Below are 24,449 nucleotides of genomic sequence, written 5' to 3'. Positions count from 1 at the left end.
ACACACTGAAATCACTATTAAAGGAGTGTTCCTTCACACGCGGACTCACACAAACTGAAATCACTATTAAAGGAGTGTTTCTTAACACCCGTACTCACACAAACTGTATTCACTATTAAAGGAGTGTTCCTTCACACCCAGGCTCACACACACTGAAATCATTATTAAAGGAGTGTTCCATCACACCCGGGCTCAAACACACACACTGAAATCACTATTAAAGGAGTGTTCCTTCACACCCGGGCTCACACACGCACACACTGAAATCACTATTAAAGGAGTGTTCCTTCACACCCGGGCTCTCACACACACAATGAAATCGCTATTAAAGGAGTGTTCCTTCACACCCAGGCTCACACACACACTGAAATCACTATTAAAGGAGTGTTCCTTCACACCCGGACTCACACACACACACACCCAAATCACTATTAAAGAAGTGTTCATTCACACCCGGACTCACACACACACTGAAAACACTATTAAAGGAGTGTTCCTTCTCACCCGGGCTCACACACACACTGAAATCACTATTAAAGGAGTGTTCCTTCACACCCGGACTCACACACAGACTGAAATCACTATTAAAGGTTTGTTCCTTCACACCCGGGCTCACACACACACAGAAATCACTATTAAAGGAGTGTTCCTTCACACCCGGGCTCACACACACACTGAAATCACTATTAAAGGAGTGTTCCTTCATACCCGGGCTCACACACACTGACATCACTATTAAAGGATTGTTCCTTCTCACCCGGACTCACACACACACACGGAAATCACTATTAAAGGAGTCATCCTTCACACCCGTGCTTTCACACACACTGAAATCACTATTAAAAGAGTATTCCCTCACACCCGGACTCATACACACTCTGAAATCACTATTAAAGTAGTGTTTATTCAGACCGGGGCTCACACACATTGAAATCACTATTAAAGGAGTGTTCCTTCACACCCGGGCTCATACACACACTGAAATCACTATTAAAGGAGTGTTCCTTCACACCCGGGCTCACACACACACTGAAATCTCTATTAAAGGAGTGTTCATTCACAACCGGACTCACACACACACTGAAATCACTATTAAAGGAGTGTTCCTTCACACCCGCTCTCAAACACAGAAATGACTATTAAAGGAGTGTTCCTTCAAACCCGGGCTCACACGCACTGAAATCACTATTAAAGGAGTGTTCCTTCACTCCCGGTCTCACACACACACACAGAAATCACTAATAAAGTATTATTCCTTCACAACCAGACTCAAAAACACTGAAATCACTACTAAAGGAGTGTTCCTTCAATCCCGGACTCACACACACTGAAATCACTATTAAAGGAGTGTTCCTTCACACCCGGACTCAAAAACACTGAAATCACTACTAAAGGAGTGTTCCTTCACACCCGGACTCACACACACTGAAATCACTATTAAAGGAGTGTTCCTTCACACCCGGACTCAAAAACACTGAAATCACTATTAAAGGAGTGTTCCTTCACACCGGGGCTCACACACACACTGAAATCACTATTAAACGAGTGTTCTTTCACACCCCGACTCACACACACACAGAAATCACTATTAAAGGAGTGTTCCTTCACACCCTGGCTCACACACACTGAAATCACTATTAAAGGAGTGTTCCTTCACACCCGGGCTCACACACAAACACACTGAAATCACTATTAAAGGAGGGTTCCTTCACACCCGGGCTCACACACACTGAAATCACTATTAAAGGAGTGTTCCTTCACTTCCGGACACACACACAGTGAAATCACTATTAAAGGAGTGTTCCTTCACACCCGGGCTCACACACACACACTGAAATCACTATTAAAGGAGTGTTCCTTCACACCCGGACTCACACGCACTGAAATCACTATTAAAGGAGTGTTCATTCACACGCGCTCTCAAACACAGAAATGACTATTAAAGGAGTGTTCCTTCACTCCCGGTCTCACACACACACACAGAAATCACTAATAAAGTATTATTCCTTCACACCCAGACTCAAAAACACTGAAATCACTACTAAAGGAGTGTTCCTTCACACCCGGACTCACACAGACTGAAATCACTATTAAAGGAGTGTTCCTTCACAACCGGACTCAAAAACACTGAAATCACTACTAAAGGAGTGTTCCTTCACACCCGGTCTCACACACACTGAAATCACTATTAAAGGAGTGTTCCTTCACACCCGGACTCAAAAACACTGAAATCACTACTAAAGGAGTGTTCCTTCACACCCGGACTCACACACACTGAAATCACTATTAAAGGAGTGTTCCTTAACACCCGCACTCACACAAACTGAATTCACTATTAAAGGAGTGTTCCTTCAGAACCGGAAACACACACACTCTGAAATCACTATTAAAGGAGTGTTCCTTCACACCCGGGCTCACACACACTGAAATCACTATTAATGGAGTGTTCCTTCATACCCGGGCTCACACACATACACTGAAATCACTATTAAAGGATGTTCCTTCACACCCGGGCTCACACACACAGACACTGAAATCAATATTAAAGTAGTGTTCCTTCAGACCCGGACTCACACAAACGCTGAAATCACTATTAAAGCAGTGTGCCTTCACACCCAGGCTCACACACACTGAAATCACTATTAAAGGAATGTTCCTTCACACCCAGGCTCACACACACACTGAAATCACTATTAAAGGAGTGTTCCTTCACACCCGGACTCACACACGCACACACACCCAAATCACTATTAAAGGAGTGTTCATTCACACCCGGACTCACACACACACTGAAATCACTATTAAAGGAGTGTTCCTTCTCACCCGGGCTCACACACACACTGAAATCACTATTAAAGGTTTGTTCCTTCACACCCGGGATCACACACACACTGAAATCACTATTAAAGGAGTGTTCCTTCACACCCGGGCTCACACACACACTGAAATCACTATTAAAGGAGTGTTCCATCATACCCGGGCTCACACACACTGGCATCACTATTAAAGGACTGTTCCTTCTCACCCGGACTCACACACACACACGGAAATCACTATTAAACGAGTCATCCTTCACACCCGTGCTTTCACACAAACTGAAATCACTATTAAAGGAGTGTTCCCTCACACCCGGACTCATACACACTCTGAAATCACTATTAAAGTAGTGTTTTTTCAGACCGGGGCTCACACACATTGAAATCACTATTAAAGGAGTGTTCCTTCACACCCGGTCTCATACACGCACTGAAATCACTATTAAAGGAGTGCTCCTTCACACCCGGGCTCGCACACAAACTGAATTCACTATTAAAGGAGTGTTCCTTCACACCCGGGCTCACACACACACTGAAATCTCTATTAAAGGAGTGTTCCTTCACACCCGGGCTCACACACACACACTGAATATCACTATTAAAGGAGTGTTCCTTCAAACCCGGACTCACACGCACCGAAATCACTATTAAAGGAGTGTTCATTCACACCTGGACTCACATAGACACTGAAATCATTATTAAAGGAGTGTTCCTTCACACCCGCTCTCACACACACTGAAATGACTATTAAAGGAGTATTCCTTCAAACCCGGGCTCACACGCACTGAAATCACTATTAAAGGAGTGTTCCTTCACTCCCGGTCTCACACACACTCACAGAAATCACTAATAAAGGATTATTCCTTCACACCCAGGCTCAAAAACACTGAAATCACTACTAAAGGAGTGTTCCTTCACACCCGGACTCACACACACTGAAATCACTATTAAAGGAGTGTTCCATCACAACCGGACTCAAAAACACTGAAATCACTACTAAAGGAGTGTTCCTTCACACCCGGACTCACACACACTGAAATCACTATTAATGGAGTGTTCCTTAACACCCGCACTCACACAAACTGAATTCACTATTAAAGGAGTGTTCCATCAGAACCGGACACACACACACTCTGAAATCACTATTAAAGGAGTGTTCCTTCACACCCGGGCTCACACACACTGAAATCACTATTAATGGAGTGTTCCTTCATACCCGGGCTCACACACATACACTGAAATCACTATTAAAGGAGTGTTCCTTCACACCCGGGCCACACACACACACTGAAATCACTATTAAAGGAGTGTTCCTTCACACGCGGGCTCACACACACACACTGAAATCACTATTGAAGGAGAATTCCTTCACACCCGGACTCACACACACACTGAAATAACCATTAAAGGAGTGTTCCTTCACACCCGGACTCACACACACACTGAAATCACTATTAAAGGAGTGTTCCTTCACACCCGGACTCACACACACTGAAATCACTATTAAAGGAGTGTTCCTTCACACCCGGGCTCTTAAAAACGCTGAAATCACTATTAAAGGAGTGTTCCATCACACCAGGTCTCACACACACACACTGAAATCACTATTGAAGGAGAGTACCTTCACACCCGGGCTCACACACACTGAAATCACTATTAAAGGAGTGTTCCTTCACACCCGGGGTCACACACACTGAAATCACTATTAAAGGAGTTTTCCATCACACCCGGGTTCAGACACACTGAAAACACTATTAAAGGAGTGTTCCTTCACACCCCGGCTCACACACACACTGAAATCACTATTAAAGGAGTGTTCCTTCACACCCGGGCTCTTTCAAACGCTGAAATCACAATTAAAAGTGTGTTCCTTCACACCCAGGCTCACACCCACTGAAATCACTATTAAAGGAGTGTTCCTTCACACTCGAACTCACACACACACTGAAATGACTATTAAAGGAGTGTTCCTTCACACCCGGGCTCACACACACACTGAAATCACTATTAAAGGAGTGTTCCTTCACACCCGGGCTCACACACACACTGAAATCACTATTAATAGAGTGTTCCTTCACACCCGGGCTCTCACACACACACTGAAATCACTATTAAAGTAGTGTTCCTTCACACCCTGGCTCAAAGACACTGAAATCACTATTAAAGGAGTTCTCCATCACACCCGGGTTCTCACACACACTGAAATCACTATTAAAGGAGTGTACCTTCACCCCCGGGCTCAAATCACTGAAATCACTATTAAAGGAGTGTTCCTTCACACCCGGGCTCACACACACTGAAATCACTATTAAAATAGTGTTCCTTCACACCCGGGATCACACACACACTGAAATCACTATTAAAGGAGTGTTCCTTCACACCCGGGCTCACCCAAAAACCGAAATCACTATTAAAGGAGTGTTCCTTCACACCTGGGCTCACACACACTTTAATCACTATTAAAGGAGTTTTCATTCACACCCGGGCTAACACACACACTAAAATCACTATTAAAGGAGCGTTCCTTTACACCCGGGCTCACACACACTGAAATCACTATTAAAGGAGTGTTCTTTCACACCCGGGCTCGAACACACTGAAATCACTATAAAAGGAGTGTTCTCTCACACCCAGACTCACACACACATTGAAATCACTATTAAAGGAGTGTTCCTTCAGACCCGTTCTCACACACACTGAAATCACTTTTAAGGGAATGTTCCTTCACACCCGGGCTCACGCACACACAGAAATCACTATTAAAGGAGTGTTCCTTCACACCCGTGCTCACACACACACTGAAATCACTATTAAAGGAGTGTTCCTTCACACCCGGACTCACACACACTGAAATCACTATTAAAGGAGTGTTCCTTCACACCCGGACTCATAAACACTGAAATCACTACTAAAGGAGTGTTCCTTCACACCCGGACTCACACACACTGAAATCACTATTAAAGGAGTGTTCCTTAACACCCGCACTCACACAAACTGAATTCACTATTAAAGGAGTGTTCCTTCAGAACCGGACACACACACACTCTGAAATCACTATTAAAGGAGTGTTCCTTCACACCCGGGCTCACACACACTGAAATCACTATTAATGGAGTGTTCCTTCACACCCGGACTCACACACACTGAAATCACTATTAAAGGAGTGTTCCTTCACACCCGGGCTCTTACAAACGCTGAAATCACTATTAAAGGAGTGTTCCTTCACACCCGTGCTCACACACACACACTGAAATTACTATTGAAGGAGAGTTCCTTCACACCCCGGCTCACACACACTGAAATCATTATTAAAGGAGTGTTCCATCACACCCGGGCTCACACACACTGAAATCACTATTAAAGGAGTGTTCCTTCACACCCGGCTTCACACACACTGAAATCACCATTAAAGGAGTGTTCCTTCACACCCGGGCTCACACACACACACTGAAATCATTAATAAAGGAGTGTTCCTTCACACCCGGGCTCACACACACACTGAAATCTCTATTAAAGGAGTGTTCCTTCACACCCGGGCTCTTACAAACGCTGAAATCACAATTAAAGGAGTGTTCATTCACACCCACGCTCACACCCACTGAAATCACTATTAAAGGAGTGTTCCTTCACACCCGGGCTCACACACACACTGAAATCACTATTAAAGGAGTGTTCCTTCACACCCGGCCTCACACACACACTGAAATCACTATTAAAGGAGTGTTCCTTCACACCCGGGCTCACACACACACACACTTAATATCACTATTAAAGGAGTGTTCCTTCACACCCGGGCTCATACAATCTCTGAAATCACTATTAAAGAAGTGTTCCTTCACACCCTGGCTCACACACACTGAAATCACTATTAAAGGCGTGTTCCTTCACACCCGGGCTCACACACACACACACTGAAATCAATATTAAAGATGGGTTCCTTCGCACCCGGGCTCACACACACTGAAATCGCTATTAAAGGAGTGTTCCTTCACGTCCGGACACACACACAGTGAAATCACTATTAAAGGAATGTTCCTTCACACCCGGGCTCACACACACACACTGAAATCACTATTAAAGGAGTGTTCCTTCACACCAGCTCTCAAACACAGAAATGACTATTAAAGGAGTGTTCCTTCAAACCCGGGCTCACACGCAATGAAATCACTATTAATGGAGTGTTCCTTCACTCCCGATCACACACACACACACAGAAATCACTAATAAAGGATTATTCCTTCACACCCAGACTCAAAAACACTGAAATCACTACTAATTGATGTGTTCCTTCACACCAGGACTCACACACACTGAAATCACTATTAAAGGAGTGTTCCTTCACACCCGGATTCAAAAACACTGAAATCACTACTAAAGGAGTGTTCCTTCACACCCGGACTCACACACACTGAAATCACTATTAAAGGAGTGTTCCTTAACACCCGCACTCACACAAACTGAATTCACTATTAAAGGAATGTTCCTTCAGAACCGGACACAAAAACACTCTGAAAACACTATTAAAGGAGTGTTCCTTCACACCCGGGCTCACACACACGGAAATCACTATTAATGGAGTGTTCCTTCATACCCGGGCTCACACACAGACACTGAAATCACTATTAAAGGAGTGTTCCTTCACACCCGGGCCACACAGACACACTGAAATCACTATTAAAGGATGTTCCTTCACACCTGGGCTCACACAGACACACTGAAATCACTATTGAAGGAGAGTTCCTTCACACCACGGCTCCCACACACTGAAATCACTATTAAAGGAGTGCTCCTTCACACCCGAGCTCACACACCTACTCAAATCACTATTAAAGGAGTGTTCCTTCACACCCGGACTCACACACACTGAAATCACTATTAAAGGAGTGTTCCTTCACACCCGGGCTATTTCAAAAGCTGAAATTACTATTAAAGGAGTGTTCCTTCACACCCGGGCTCACACACACACACTGAAATCACGATTAAAGGAGTGTTCCTTCACACCCGTACTCACACGCACTGAAATCACTATTAAAGGAGTGTTCATTCACTCCCGGACTCACACACACACTGAAATCACTTTTGAAGGAGAGTTCCTTCACACCCCGGCTCACACACTTTGAAATCACTATTAAAGGAGTGTTCCTTCACACCCGGACTCACACACACTGAAATCACTATTAAAGGAGTGTTCCTTCACACCCGGGTTCACACACACTGAAAACACTATTAAAGGAGTGTTCCTTCATTCCCCGGCTCACACACACACTGAAATCACTATTAAAGGATTGTTCCTTCACACCCGGGCTCTTACAAACGCTGAAATCACAATTAATAGAGTGTTACTTCACACCCAGGCTCACACCCACTGAAATCACTATTTAAGAAGTGTTCCTTCACACCCGGACTCACACACACTCTGAAATCACTATTAAAGGAGTGTTCCTTCACACCCGGGCTCACACACACACTGAAATCACTATTAAAGGAGTGTTCCTTCACACCCGGGCTCACACACACACTGAAATCACTATTAAAGGAGTGTTCCTTCACACCCGGGCTCACACACACACTGAAATCACTATTAATAGAGTGTTCCTTCACACCCGGGCTCTCACACACTCACTGAAATCACTATTAAAGTAGTGTTCCTTCACACCCGGGCTCACAGACACTGAAATCACTATTAAAGGAGTTCTCCATCACATCCGGGTTCACACACACACTGAAATCACTATTAAATGAGTGTACCTTCACCCCCGGGCTCAAGACACTGAAATCACTATTAAAGGAGTGTTCCTTCACACCCGGGCTCACAGACACTGAAATCACTATTGAAATAGTGTTCCTTCACACCCGGGATCACACACACACTGAAATCACTATTAAAGGATTGTTCCTTCTCACCCGGGCTCACCCAAAAACCGAAATCACTATTAAAGGAGTGCTCCTTCACACCTGGGCTTACACACACTTTAATCACTATTAAAGGAGTTTTCATTCACACCCGGGCTAACACACACACTAAAATCACTATTAAAGGAGTGTTCCTTCACACCCGGGCTCACACACACTGAAATCACTATTAAAGGAGTGTTCCTTCACACCCGTGCTCGCACACACACTGAAACCACTATTAAAGGAGTGTTCCTTCACACCCGTTCTCACAAACACTGAAATCACTTTTAAGGGAATGTTCCTTCAAACCCGGGCTCACACACACTCTGAAATCACTATTAAAGGAGTGTTCCTTCACACCCGGGCTCACACACACACTGAAATCACTATTAAAGGAGTGATCCTTCACACCCCGACTCACACACACTGAAATCACTATTAAAGGAGTGTTCCTACACACGCTGGCTCACACACACTGAAATCACTATTAAAGGAGTGTTCCTTCAAACCCTGGCTCACACACACACACACTGAAATCACTATTAAAGGAGGGTTCCTTCACACCCGGGCTCACACACACTGAAATCACTATTAAAGGAGTGTTCCTTCACGTCCGGACACACACACAGTGAAATCACTATTAAAGGAGTGTTCCTTCACACCCGGGCTCACACAGACACTGAAATCACTATTAAAGGAGTGTTGCTTCACACCCGGACTCACACGCACTGAAATCACTATTAAAGGAGTGTTCATTCACATCCGAACTCACACACACACTGAAATCACTATTAAAGGAGTGTTCCTTCACACCCGCTCTCAAACACAGAAATGACTATTAAAGGAGTGTTCCTTCAAACCCGGGCTCACACGCACTGAAATCACTATTAAAGGAGTGTTCCTTCACTCCCGGTCTCACACACACACACAGAAATCACTAATAAAGGATTATTCCTTCACACCCAGACTCAAAAACACTGAAATCACTACTAAAGGAGTGTTCCTTCACACCCGGACTCACACACACTGAAATCACTATTAAAGGAGTGTTCGTTCACACCCGGACTCAAAAACACTGAAATCACTACTAAAGGAGTGTTCCTTCACACCCGGACTCACACACACTGAAATCACTATTAAAGGAGAGTTCCTTCACACCCGGACTCAAAAACACTGAAATCACTACTAAAGGAGTGTTCCTTCACACCCGGACTCACAAACACTGAAATCACTAATAAAGGAGTGTTCCTTAACACCCGCACTCACACACACTGAATTCACTATTAAAGGAGTGTTCCTTCAGAACCGGACACACACACACTCTGAAATCACTATTAAAGGAGTGTTCCTTCACACCCGGGCTCACACACACTGAAATCACTATTAATGGAGTGTTCCTTCATACACGGGCTCACACGCATACACTGAAATCACTATTAAAGGAGTTTTCCTTCACACCCGGGCCACACAGACACACTGAAATCACTATTAAAGGAGTGTTCCTTCACACCCGGGCTCACACACACACACTGAAATCACTATTGAAGGAGAGTTCCTTCACACCCCGGCTCACACACACTGAAATCACTATTAAAGGAGTGTTCCTTCACACCCGGGCTCACACACCCACTCAAATCACTATTAAAGGAGTGTTCCTTCACACCCGGACTCACACTGAAATCAATATTAAAGGAGTGTTCCTTCACACCCGGGCTCTTACAAACGCTGAAATCACTATTAAAGGAGTGTTCCTTCACACCCGGGCTCACACACACACACTGAAATCACTATTGAAGGAGAGTTCCTTCACACCCCGGCTCACACACACTGAAATCATTATTAAAGGAGTTTTCCTTCACACCCGGGCTCACACACACTGAAATCACTATTAAAGGAGTGTTCCTTCACACCCGGGTTCAAACACACTGAAATCACTATTAAAGGAGTGTTCCTTCACACCCGGGCTCAAACACACACACTGATATCACTATTAAAGGTTTGTTCCTTCACACCCCGGCTCACACACACACTGAAATCTCTATTAAAGGAGTGTTCCTTCACACCCGGGCTCTAACAAACGCTGAAATCGCAATTAAAGGAGAGTTCATTCACACCCAGGCTCACACCCACTGAAATCACTATTAAAGGAGTGTTTCTTCACACCCGGGCTCACACACACACTGAAATCACTATTAAAGGAGTGTTCCTTCACTCCCGTCTCACACACACACTGAAATAACTATTAAAGGAGTGTTCCATCACACCCGGGCTCACACACACACACACTTAATATCACTATTAAAGGAGTGTTCCTTCACACGCGGGCTCATACAAACTCTGAAATCACTATTAAAGTAGTGTTCCTTCACACCCTGGCTCACACACACTGAAATCACTATTAAAGGAGGGTTCCTTCACACCCGGGCTCACACACACACACACTGAAATCACTATTAAAGGAGGGTTCCTTCACACCCGGGCTCACACACACTGAAATCACTATTAAAGGAGTGTTCCTTCACGTCCGGACACACACACATTGAAATCACTATTAAAGGAGTGTTCCTTCACACCCGGGCTCACACACACACACTGAAATCACTATTAAAGGAGTGTTCCTTCACACCAGCTCTCAAACACAGAAATGACTATTAAAGGAGTGTTCCTTCAATCCCGGGCTCACACGCAATGAAATCACTATTAATGGAGTGTTCCTTCACTCCCGGTCTCACACACACACACAGAAATCACTAATAAAGGATTATTCCTTCACACCCAGACTCAAAAACACTGAAATCACTACTAAAGGTGTGTTCCTTCACACCCGGACTCACACACACTGAAATCACTATTAAAGGAGTGTTCCTTCACACCCGGACTCAAAAACACTGAAATCACTACTAAAGGAGTGTTCCTTCACACCCGGACTCACACACACTGAAATCAATATTAAAGGAGTGTTCCTTAACACCCGCACTCACACAAACTGAATTCACTATTAAAGGAGTGTTCCTTCAGAACCGGACACACACACACTCTGAAATCACTATTAAAGGAGTGTTCCTTCACACCCGGGCTCACACACACTGAAATCACTATTAATGGAGTGTTCCTTCACACCCGGGCTCACACACACACACTGAAATCACTATTAAACGATTGTTCCTTCACACCCCGGCTCACACACACACTGAAATCACTATTAAAGGAGTGTTCCTTCACACCCGGGCTCTTACAAAAGCTGAAATCACAATTTAAGGAGTGTTCATTCACACCCAGGCTCACAGCCACTGAAATCACTATTAAAGGAGTGTTCCTTCACACCCGGGATCACACACACACTGAAATCACTATTAAAGGAGTGTTCCTTCACACCCGGGCTCACACACACACTGAAATCACTATTAAAGGAGTGTTCCTTCACACACGGGCTCACACACACACACACTTAATATCACTATTAAAGGAGTGTTCCTTCACACCCGGGCTCATACAAACTCTGAAATCACTATTAAAGTAGTGTACTTCACACCCTGTCTCACACACACTGATATCACTATTAAAGGAGTGTTCCTTCACACACGGGCTCACACACACACACACTGAAATCACTATTAAAGGAGGGTTCCTTCACACCCGGGCACACACACACTGAAATCACTATTAAAGGAGTGTTTCTTCACGTCCGGACACACACACAGTGAAATCACTATTAAAGGAGTGTTCCTTCACACCCAGGCTCACACACACACACTGAAATCACTATTAAAGGAGTGTTCCTTCACACCCGCTCTCAAACACAGAAATGACTATTAAAGGAGTGTTCCTTCAATCCCGGGCTCACACGCACTGAAATCACTATTAAAGGAGTGTTCCTTCACTCCCGGTCTCACACACACACACAGAAATCACTAATAAAGGATTTTTCCTTCACACCCAGACTCAAAAACACTGAAATCACTACTAAAGGAGTGTTCCTTCACACCCGCACTCACACACACTGAAATCACTATTAAAGGAGTGTTCCTTCACACCCGGACACAAAAACACTGAAATCACTACTAAAGGAGTGTTCCTTCACACCCGGACTCACACACACTGAAATCACTATTAAAGGAGTGTTCCTTAACACCCGCACTCACACAAACTGAATTCACTATTAAAGGAGTGTTCCTTCACACCCGGGCTCACACACACTGAAATCACTATTAATGGAGTGTTCCTTCATACCCGGGCTCACACACATACACTGAAATCACTATTAATGGAGTGTTCCTTCACACCCGGGCTCACACACACACACTGAAATCACTATTAAACGATTGTTCCTTCACACCCCGGCTCACACACACACTGAAATCACTATTAAAGGAGAGTTCCTTCACACCCGGGCTCTTACAAAAGCTGAAATCACAATTTAAGGAGTGTTCATTCACACCCAGGCTCACACCCACTGAAATCACTATTAAAGGAGTGTTCCTTCACACCCGGGCTCACACACACACTGAAATCACTATTAAAGGAGTGTTCCTTCACACCCGGGCTCACACACACACTGAAATCACTATTAAAGGAGTGTTCCTTCACACACAGGCTCACACACACACACACTTAATATCACTATTAAAGGAGTGTTCCTTCACACCCGGGCTCATACAAACTCTGAAATCACTATTAAAGTAGTGTACTTCACACCCTGTCTCACACACACTGATATCACTATTAAAGGAGTGTTCCTTCACACACGGGCTCACACACACACACACTGAAATCACTATTAAAGGAGGGTTCCTTCACACCCGGGCTCACACACACTGAAATCACTATTAAAGGAGTGTTTCTTCACGTCCGGACACACACACAGTGAAATCACTATTAAAGGAGTGTTCCTTCACACCCAGGCTCACACACACACACTGAAATCACTATTAAAGGAGTGTTCCTTCACACCCGCTCTCAAACACAGAAATGACTATTAAAGGAGTGTTCCTTCAATCCCGGGCTCACACGCACTGAAATCACTATTGAAGGAGTGTTCCTTCACTCCCGGTCTCACACACACACACAGAAATAACTAATAAAGGATTTTTCCTTCACACCCAGACTCAAAAACACTGAAATCACTACTAAAGGAGTGTTCCTTCACACCCGCACTCACACACACTGAAATCTCTATTAAAGGAGTGTTCCTTCACACCCGGACACAAAAACACTGTAATCACTACTAAAGGAGTGTTCCTTCACACCCGGACTCACACACACTGAAATCACTATTAAAGGAGTGTTCCTTAACACCCGCACTCACACAAACTGAATTCACTATTAAAGGAGTGTTCCTTCACACCCGGGCTCACACACACTGAAATCACTATTAATGGAGTGTTCCTTCATACCCGGGCTGACACACATACACTGAAATCACTATTAAAGGAGTGTTCCTTCACACCCGGGCTCACACACACACACTGAAATCACTATTAAAGGAGTGTTCCTTCACACCCCGGCTCACACACACACTGAAATCTCTATTAAAGGAGTGTTCCTTCACACCCGGGCTCTTACAAACGCTGAAATCACAATTAAAGGAGTGTTCCTTCACACCCAGGCTCACACCCACTGAAATCACTATTAAAGGAGTGTTCCTTCACACCCGGACTCACACACACAGTGAAATCACTACTAAAGAAGTGTTCCTTCACACCCGGACTCACACACACTGAAATCATTATTAAAGGAGTGTTAATTCACACCCGGGCTCACACACACTGAAATCACTATTAAAGGAGTGTTCCTTCACACCCGTGTTCACACACACTGAAATCACTATTAAAGGAGTGTTCCTTCACACCCGGGTTCACACACACACACTGAAATCACTATTAAAGGAGAGTTCCATCACAGCCCGGCTCACACACACACTGAAATCTCTATTAAAGGAGTGTTCCTTCACACCCGGGCTCTTACAAAAGCTTAAGTCACAATTAAACGAGTGTTCATTTACACCCAGGCTCACACCCACTGAAATCACTATTAAAGGAGTGTTCCTTCACACCCGGGCTCACACACACATTGAAATCACTATTAAAGGAGTGTTCCTTCACACCCGGGCTCACACATACACACACTGAAATCACTATTAAAGGAGTGTTCCTTCACACCCGGGCTCACAAACACACACACTTAATATCACTATTAAAGGAGTGTTCCTTCACACCCGGGCTCATACAAACTCTGAAATCACTATTAAAGTAGTGATCCTTCACACCGTGGCTCACACACACTGAAATCACTATTAAAGGAGTGTTCCTTCACAACCGGGCTCACACACACACACACTGAAATCACTATTAAAGGAGGCTATCTTCACACCCGGGCTCACACACACTGAAATCACTATTAAAGGAGTGTTTCTTCACGTCCGGACACACACACAGTGAAATCACTATTAAAGGAGTGTTCCTTCACACCCGGGCTCACACACACACACTGAAATCACTATTAAAGGAGTGTTCCTTCACACCCGCTCTCAAACACAGAAATGACTATTAAATGAGTGTTCCTTCAAACCCGGGCTCACACGCACTGAAATCACTATTAAAGGAGTGTTCCTTCACTCCCGGTCTCACACACACACACAGAAATCACTAATAAAGGATTATTCCTTCACACCCAGACTGAAAAACACTGAAATCACTACTAAAGGAGTGTTCCTTCACACCCGGAGTCACACAGACTGAAATCACTATTAAAGGAGTGTTCCTTCACACCCGGACTCAAAAACACTGAAATCACTACTAAAGGAGTGTTCCTTCACACCCGGACTCACACACACTGAAATCACTATTAAAGGAGTGTTCCTTAACACCTGCACTCACACAAACTGAAATCACTATAAAAGGAGTGTTCCTTCAGAACCGGACACACACACAATCTGAAATCACTATTAAAGGAGTGTTCCTTCACACCCTGGCTCACACACACTGAAATCACTTTTAATGGCGTGTTCCTTCATACCCGGGCTCACACACATACACCAAAATCACTATTAAAGGAGTGTTCCTTCACACCCGGGCCACACACACACACTGAAATCACTATTAAAGGAGTGTTCCTTCACACCTGGGCTCACACACACACACTGAAATCACTATTGAAGGAGAGTTCCTTCACACCACGGCTCACACACACTGAAATCACTATTAAAGGAGTGTTCCTTCACACCCGGGCTCACACACACACTCAAATCACTATAAAGGGCGTGTTCCTTCACACCCGGACTCACACACACTGAAACCACTATTAAAGGAGTGTTCCATCACACCCGGGCTCTTACAAACGCTGAAATCACTATTCAAGGAGTGTTCCTTCACACCCGGGCTAACACACACACACTGAAATCACTATTGAAGGAGAGTTCCTTCACACCCCGGATCACACACACTGAAATCACTATTAAAGAAGTGTTCCTTCACACCCGGGCTCACACACACTGAAATCACTATTAAAGGAGTGTTCCTTCACTCCCGCTTTCACACACACTGAAATCACTATTAAAGGAGTGTTCCTTCACACCCGGGCTCACACACACACACTGAAATCACTATTAAAGGAGTGTTCCTTCACACCGCGGCTCACACACACACTGAAATCTCTATTAAAGGAGTGTTCTTTCACACCCGGGCTCTTACAAACGCTGAAATCACAATTAAAGGAGTGTTCCTTCACACCCAGGCTCACACCCACTGAAATCACTATTAAAGGAGTGTTCCTTCACACCCGGACTCACACACACACTGAAATCACTACTAAAGGAGTGTTTCTTCACACCCGGACTCACACACACACTGAAATCACTATTAAAGGAGTGTTCCTTCACACCCGGGCTCACACACACACTGAAATCACTATTAATGGAGTGTTCCTTCACACCCGGGCTCACACACACACACACTTAATATCACTATTAATGGAGTGTTCCTTCACACCCGGGCTCATACAAACTCTGAAATCACTATTAAAGGAATGTTCCTTCACACCCAGGCTCACACACACACTGAAATCACTACTAAAGTAATGTTCCTTCACACCCGGGCTCACACACACACACACACACTGAAATCATTATTAAAGGAGTGTTCATTCATACCCGGGCTCACACACACACTGAAATCACTATTAAAGGAGTGTTCCTTCACACCCGGACTCACTCACACACTGAAATCACTATTAAAGGAGTGTATCTTCACACCCGGGTTCACACACACACTGAAATGACAATTAAAGGAGTGTTCATTCACACCCGGTCACACACGCACACTGAAATCATTATTAAAGGAGTGTTCCTTCACACCCGGATTCACACACACTGAAAACACTACTAAAGGAGTGTTCCTTCACACCAGCTCTCAAACACAGAAATGACTATTAAAGGAGTGTTCCTTCAATCCCGGGCTCACACGCAATGAAATCACTATTAATGGAGTGTTCCTTCACTCCCGGTCTCACACACACACACAGAAATCACTAATAAAGGATTATTCCTTCACACCCAGACTCAAAAACACTGAAATCACTACTAAAGGTGTGTTCCTTCACACCCGGACTCACACACACTGAAATCACTATTAAAGGAGTGTTCCTTCACACCCGGACTCAAAAACACTGAAATCACTACTAAAGGAGTGTTCCTTCACACCCGGACTCACACACACTGAAATCAATATTAAAGGAGTGTTCCTTAACACCCGCACTCACACAAACTGAATTCACTATTAAAGGAGTGTTCCTTCAGAACCGGACACACACACACTCTGAAATCACTATTAAAGGAGTGTTCCTTCACACCCGGGCTCACACACACTGAAATCACTATTAATGGAGTGTTCCTTCACACCCGGGCTCACACACACACACTGAAATCACTATTAAACGATTGTTCCTTCACACCCCGGCTCACACACACACTGAAATCACTATTAAAGGAGAGTTCCTTCACACCCGGGCTCTTACAAAAGCTGAAATCACAATTTAAGGAGTGTTCATTCACACCCAGGCTCACAGCCACTGAAATCACTATTAAAGGAGTGTTCCTTCACACCCGGGCTCACACACACACTGAAATCACTATTAAAGGAGTGTTCCTTCACACCCGGGCTCACACACACACTGAAATCACTATTAAAGGAGTGTTCCTTCACACACGGGCTCACACACACACACACTTAATATCACTATTAAAGGAGTGTTCCTTCACACCCGGGCTCATACAAACTCTGAAATCACTATTAAAGTAGTGTACTTCACACCCTGGCTCACACACACTGATATCACTATTAAAGGAGTGTTCCTTCACACACGGGCTCACACACACACACACTGAAATCACTATTAAAGGAGGGTTCCTTCACACCCGGGCTCACACACACTGAAATCACTATTAAAGGAGTGTTTCTTCACGTCCGGACACACACACAGTGAAATCACTATTAAAGGAGTGTTCCTTCACACCCAGGCTCACACACACACACTGAAATCACTATTAAAGGAGTGTTCCTTCACACCCGCTCTCAAACACAGAAATGACTATTAAAGGAGTGTTCCTTCAATCCCGGGCTCACACGCACTGAAATCACTATTAAAGGAGTGTTCCTTCACTCCCGGTCTCACACACACACACACAGAAATCACTAATAAAGGATTTTTCCTTCACACCCAGACTCAAAAACACTGAAATCACTACTAAAGGAGTGTTCCTTCACACCCGCACTCACACACACTGAAATCACTATTAAAGGAGTGTTCCTTCACACCCGGACACAAAAACACTGAAATCACTACTAAAGGAGTGTTCCTTCACACCCGGACTCACACACACTGAAATCACTATTAAAGGAGTGTTCCTTAACACCCGCACTCACACAAACTGAATTCACTATTAAAGGAGTGTTCCTTCACACCCGGGCTCACACACACTGAAATCACTATTAATGGAGTGTTCCTTCATACCCGGGCTCACACACATACACTGAAATCACTATTAAAGGAGTGTTCCTTCACACCCGGGCTCACACACACACACTGAAATCACTATTAAAGGAGTGTTCCTTCACACCCCGGCTCACACACACACTGAAATCTCTATTAAAGGAGTGTTCCTTCACACCCGGGCTCTTACAAACGCTGAAATCACAATTAAAGGAGTGTTCCTTCACACCCAGGCTCACACCCACTGAAATCACTATTAAAGGAGTGTTCCTTCACACCCGGACTCACACACACAGTGAAATCACTACTAAAGAAGTGTTCCTTCACACCCGGACTCACACACACTGAAATCATTATTAAAGGAGTGTTAATTCACACCCGGGCTCACACACACTGAAATCACTATTAAAGGAGTGTTCCTTCACACCCGTGTTCACACACACTGAAATCACTATTAAAGGAGTGTTCCTTCACACCCGGGTTCACACACACACACTGAAATCACTATTAAAGGAGAGTTCCATCACAGCCCGGCTCACACACACACTGAAATCTCTATTAAAGGAGTGTTCCTTCACACCCGGGCTCTTACAAAAGCTTAAGTCACAATTAAAGGAGTGTTCATTTACACCCAGGCTCACACCCACTGAAATCACTATTAAAGGAGTGTTCCTTCACACCCGGGCTCACACACACATTGAAATCACTATTAAAGGAGTGTTCCTTCACACCCGGGCTCACACATACACACACTGAAATCACTATTAAAGGAGTGTTCCTTCACACCCGGGCTCACAAACACACACACTTAATATCACTATTAAAGGAGTGTTCCTTCACACCCGGGCTCATACAAACTCTGAAATCACTATTAAAGTAGTGATCCTTCACACCGTGGCTCACACACACTGAAATCACTATTAAAGGAGTGTTCCTTCACAACCGGGCTCACACACACACACACTGAAATCACTATTAAAGGAGGCTATCTTCACACCCGGGCTCACACACACTGAAATCACTATTAAAGGAGTGTTTCTTCACGTCCGGACACACACACAGTGAAATCACTATTAAAGGAGTGTTCCTTCACACCCGGGCTCACACACACACACTGAAATCACTATTAAAGGAGTGTTCCTTCACACCCGCTCTCAAACACAGAAATGACTATTAAATGAGTGTTCCTTCAAACCCGGGCTCACACGCACTGAAATCACTATTAAAGGAGTGTTCCTTCACTCCCGGTCTCACACACACACACAGAAATCACTAATAAAGGATTATTCCTTCACACCCAGACTGAAAAACACTGAAATCACTACTAAAGGAGTGTTCCTTCACACCCGGAGTCACACAGACTGAAATCACTATTAAAGGAGTGTTCCTTCACACCCGGACTCAAAAACACTGAAATCACTACTAAAGGAGTGTTCCTTCACACCCGGACTCACACACACTGAAATCACTATTAAAGGAGTGTTCCTTAACACCTGCACTCACACAAACTGAATTCACTATAAAAGGAGTGTTCCTTCAGAACCGGACACACACACAATCTGAAATCACTATTAAAGGAGTGTTCCTTCACACCGGGCTCACACACACTGAAATCACTTTTAATGGAGTGTTCCTTCATACCCGGGCTCACACACATACACCAAAATCACTATTAAAGGAGTGTTCCTTCACACCCGGGCCACACACACACACTGAAATCACTATTAAAGGAGTGTTCCTTCACACCTGGGCTCAGACACACACACTGAAATCACTATTGAAGGAGAGTTCCTTCACACCCCGGCTCACACACACTGAAATCACTATTAAAGGAGTGTTCCTTCACACCCGGGCTCACACATCAACTCAAATCACTATTAAGGGCGTGTTCCTTCACACCCGGACTCACACACACTGAAATCACTATTAAAGGAGTGTTCCATTACACCCGGGCTCTTACAAACGCTGAAATCACTATTCAAGGAGTGTTCCTTCACACCCGGGCTAACACACACACACTGAAATCACTATTGAAGGAGAGTTCCTTCACACCCCGGATCACACACACTGAAATCACTATTAAAGAAGTGTTCCTTCACACCCGGGCTCACACACACTGAAATCACTATTAAAGGAGTGTTCCTTCACACCCGCTTTCACACACACTGAAATCACTATTAAAGGAGTGTTCCTTCACACCCGGGCTCACACACACACACTGAAATCACTATTAAAGGAGTGTTCCTTCACACCCCGGCTCACACACACACTGAAATCTCTATTAAAGGAGTGTTCTTTCACACCCAGGCTCTTACAAACGCTGAAATCACAATTAAAGGAGTGTTCCTTCACACCCAGGCTCACACCCACTGAAATCACTATTAAAGGAGTGTTCCTTCACACCCGGACTCACACACACACTGAAATCACTACTAAAGGAGTGTTTCTTCACACCCGGACTCACACACACACTGAAATCACTATTAAAGGAGTGTTCCTTCACACCCGGGCTCACACACACACTGAAATCACTATTAATGGAGTGTTCCTTCACACCCGGGCTCACACACACACACACTTAATATCACTATTAATGGAGTGTTCCTTCACACCCGGGCTCATACAAACTCTGAAATCACTATTAAAGGAATGTTCCTTCACACCCAGGCTCACACACACACTGAAATCACTACTAAAGGAGTGTTCCTTCACACCCGGGCTCACACACACACACACACACTGAAATCATTATTAATGGAGTGTACATTCATACCCGGACTCACTCACACACTGAAATCACTATTAAAGGAGTGTTTCTTCACACCCGGGTTCACACACACACTGAAATGACAATTAATGGAGTGTTCATTCACACCCGGTCACACACGCGCACTGAAATCATTATTAAAGGAGTGTTCCTTCACACCCGGATTCACACAATCTGAAAACACTACTAAAGGAGTGTTCCTTCACACGCGGACTCAGACACATTGAAATCACTATTAAAAGAGTGTTCCTTAACACCCGTACTCACACAAACTGAATTAACTGTTAAAGGAGTGTTCCTTCACACCCAGGCTCACACACACTGAAATCACTTTTAATGGAGTGTTCCTTCATACCCGGGCTCACACACATACACCAAAATCACTATTAAAGGAGTGTTCCTTCACACCCGGGCCACACACACACACTGAAATCACTATTAAAGGAGTGTTCCTTCACACCTGGGCTCACACACACACACTGAAATCACTATTGAAGGAGAGTTCCTTCACACCCCGGCTCACACACACTGAAATCACTATTAAAGGAGTGTTCCTTCACACCCGGGCTCACACACACACTCAAATCACTATTAAGGGCGTGTTCCTTCACACCCGGACTCACACACACTGAAACCACTATTAAAGGAGTGTTCCATCACACCCGGGCTCTTACAAACGCTGAAATCACTATTCAAGGAGTGTTCCTTCACACCCGGGCTAACACAAACACACTGAAATCACTATTGAAGGAGAGTTCCTTCACACCCCGGATCACACACACTGAAATCACTATTAAAGAAGTGTTCCTTCACACCCGGGCTCACACACACTGAAATCACTATTAAAGGAGTGTTCCTTCACACCCGCTTTCACACACACTGAAATCACTATTAAAGGAGTGTTCCTTCACACCCGGGCTCACACACACACACTGAAATCACTATTAAAGGAGTGTTCCTTCACACCCCGGCTCACACACACACTGAAATCTCTATTAAAGGAGTGTTCTTTCACACCCGGGCTCTTACAAACGCTGAAATCACAATTAAAGGAGTGTTCCTTCACACCCAGGCTCACACCCACTGAAATCACTATTAAAGGAGTGTTCCTTCACACCCGGACTCACACACACACTGAAATCACTACTAAAGGAGTGTTTCTTCACACCCGGACTCACACACACACTGAAATCACTATTAAAGGAGTGTTCCTTCACACCCGGGCTCACACACACACTGAAATCACTATTAATGGAGTGTTCCTTCACACCCGGGCTCACACACACACACACTTAATATCACTATTAATGGAGTGTTCCTTCACACCCGGGCTCATACAAACTCTGAAATCACTATTAAAGGAATGTTCCTTCACACCCAGGCTCACACACACACTGAAATCACTACTAAAGGAGTGTTCCTTCACACCCGGGCTCACACACACACACACACACTGAAATCATTATTAAAGGAGTGTTCATTCATACCCGGGCTCACACACACACTGAAATCACTATTAAAGGAGTGTTCCTTCACACCCGGACTCACTCACACACTGAAATCACTATTAAAGGAGTGTATCTTCACACCCGGGTTCACACACACACTGAAATGACAATTAAAGGAGTGTTCATTCACACCCGGTCACACACGCACACTGAAATCATTATTAAAGGAGTGTTCCTTCACACCCGGATTCACACACACTGAAAACACTACTAAAGGAGTGTTCCTTCACACGCGGACTCAGACACACTGAAATCACTATTAAAAGAGTGTTCCTTAACACCCGTACTCACACAAACTGATTTAACTATTAAAGGAGTGTTCCTTCACACCCAGGCTCACACACACACTGAAATCTCTATTAAAGGAGTGTTCCTTCACACCCGGGCTCTTACAAACGCTGAAATCACAATGAAAGGAGTGTTCATTCACACCCACGCTCACACCCACTGAAATCACTATTAAAGGAGTGTTCCTTCACACCCGGGCTCACAGACACACTGAAATCACTATTAAAGGAGTGTTCCTTCACACCCGGGCTCACACACACACACTTAATATCACTATTAAAGGAGTGTTCCTTCACTCCCGGGCTCATACAAACTCTGAAATCACTATTAAAGTAGTGTTCCTTCACACCCTGGCTCACACACACCGAAATCACTATTAAAGGAGTGTTCCTTCACACCCGGGCTCACACACACACACACTGAAATCACTATTAAAGGAGGGTTCCTTCACACCCGGGCTCACACACACTGAAATCGCTATTAAAGGAGTGTTCCTTCACGTCCGGACACACACACAGTGAAATCACTATTAAAGGAGCGTTCCTTCACACCCGGGCTCACACACACACACTGAAATCACTTTTAAAGGAGTGGTCCTTCACACCAGCTCTCAAACACAGAAATGACTATTAAAGGAGTGTTCCTTCAAACCGGGGCTCACACGCAATGAAATCACTATTAATGGAGTGTTCCTTCACTCCCGATCTCACACACACACACAGAAATCACTAATAAAGGATTATTCCTTCACACCCAGACTCAAAAACACTGAAATCACTACTAATTGAGTGTTCCTTCACACCCGGACTCACACACACTGAACTCACTATTAATGGAGTGTTCCTTCACACCCGGACTCAAAAACACTGAAATCACTACTAAAGGAGTGTTCCTTCACACCCGGGCTCACACACATACACTGAAATCACTATTAAAGGAGTGTTCCTTCACACCCGGGCCACACACACACACTGAAATCAATATGAATGGAGTGTTCCTTAACACCCGCACTCACACATACTGAATTCACTATTAAAGGAGTGTTCCTTCAGAACCGGACACACACACACTCTGAAATCACTATTAAAGGAGTGTTCCTTCACACCCGGGCTCACACACATACACTGAAATCACTATTAAAGGAGTGTTCCTTCACACCCGGGCCACACACACACACTGAAATCACTATTA

The sequence above is a fragment of the Cetorhinus maximus genome, unplaced genomic scaffold (genome assembly GCF_964194155.1).
Source record: "Cetorhinus maximus unplaced genomic scaffold, sCetMax3.hap1.1 HAP1_SCAFFOLD_472, whole genome shotgun sequence".
Classification (NCBI taxonomy): domain Eukaryota; kingdom Metazoa; phylum Chordata; class Chondrichthyes; order Lamniformes; family Cetorhinidae; genus Cetorhinus; species Cetorhinus maximus.
This window is presented reverse-complemented; position numbering follows the sequence as displayed.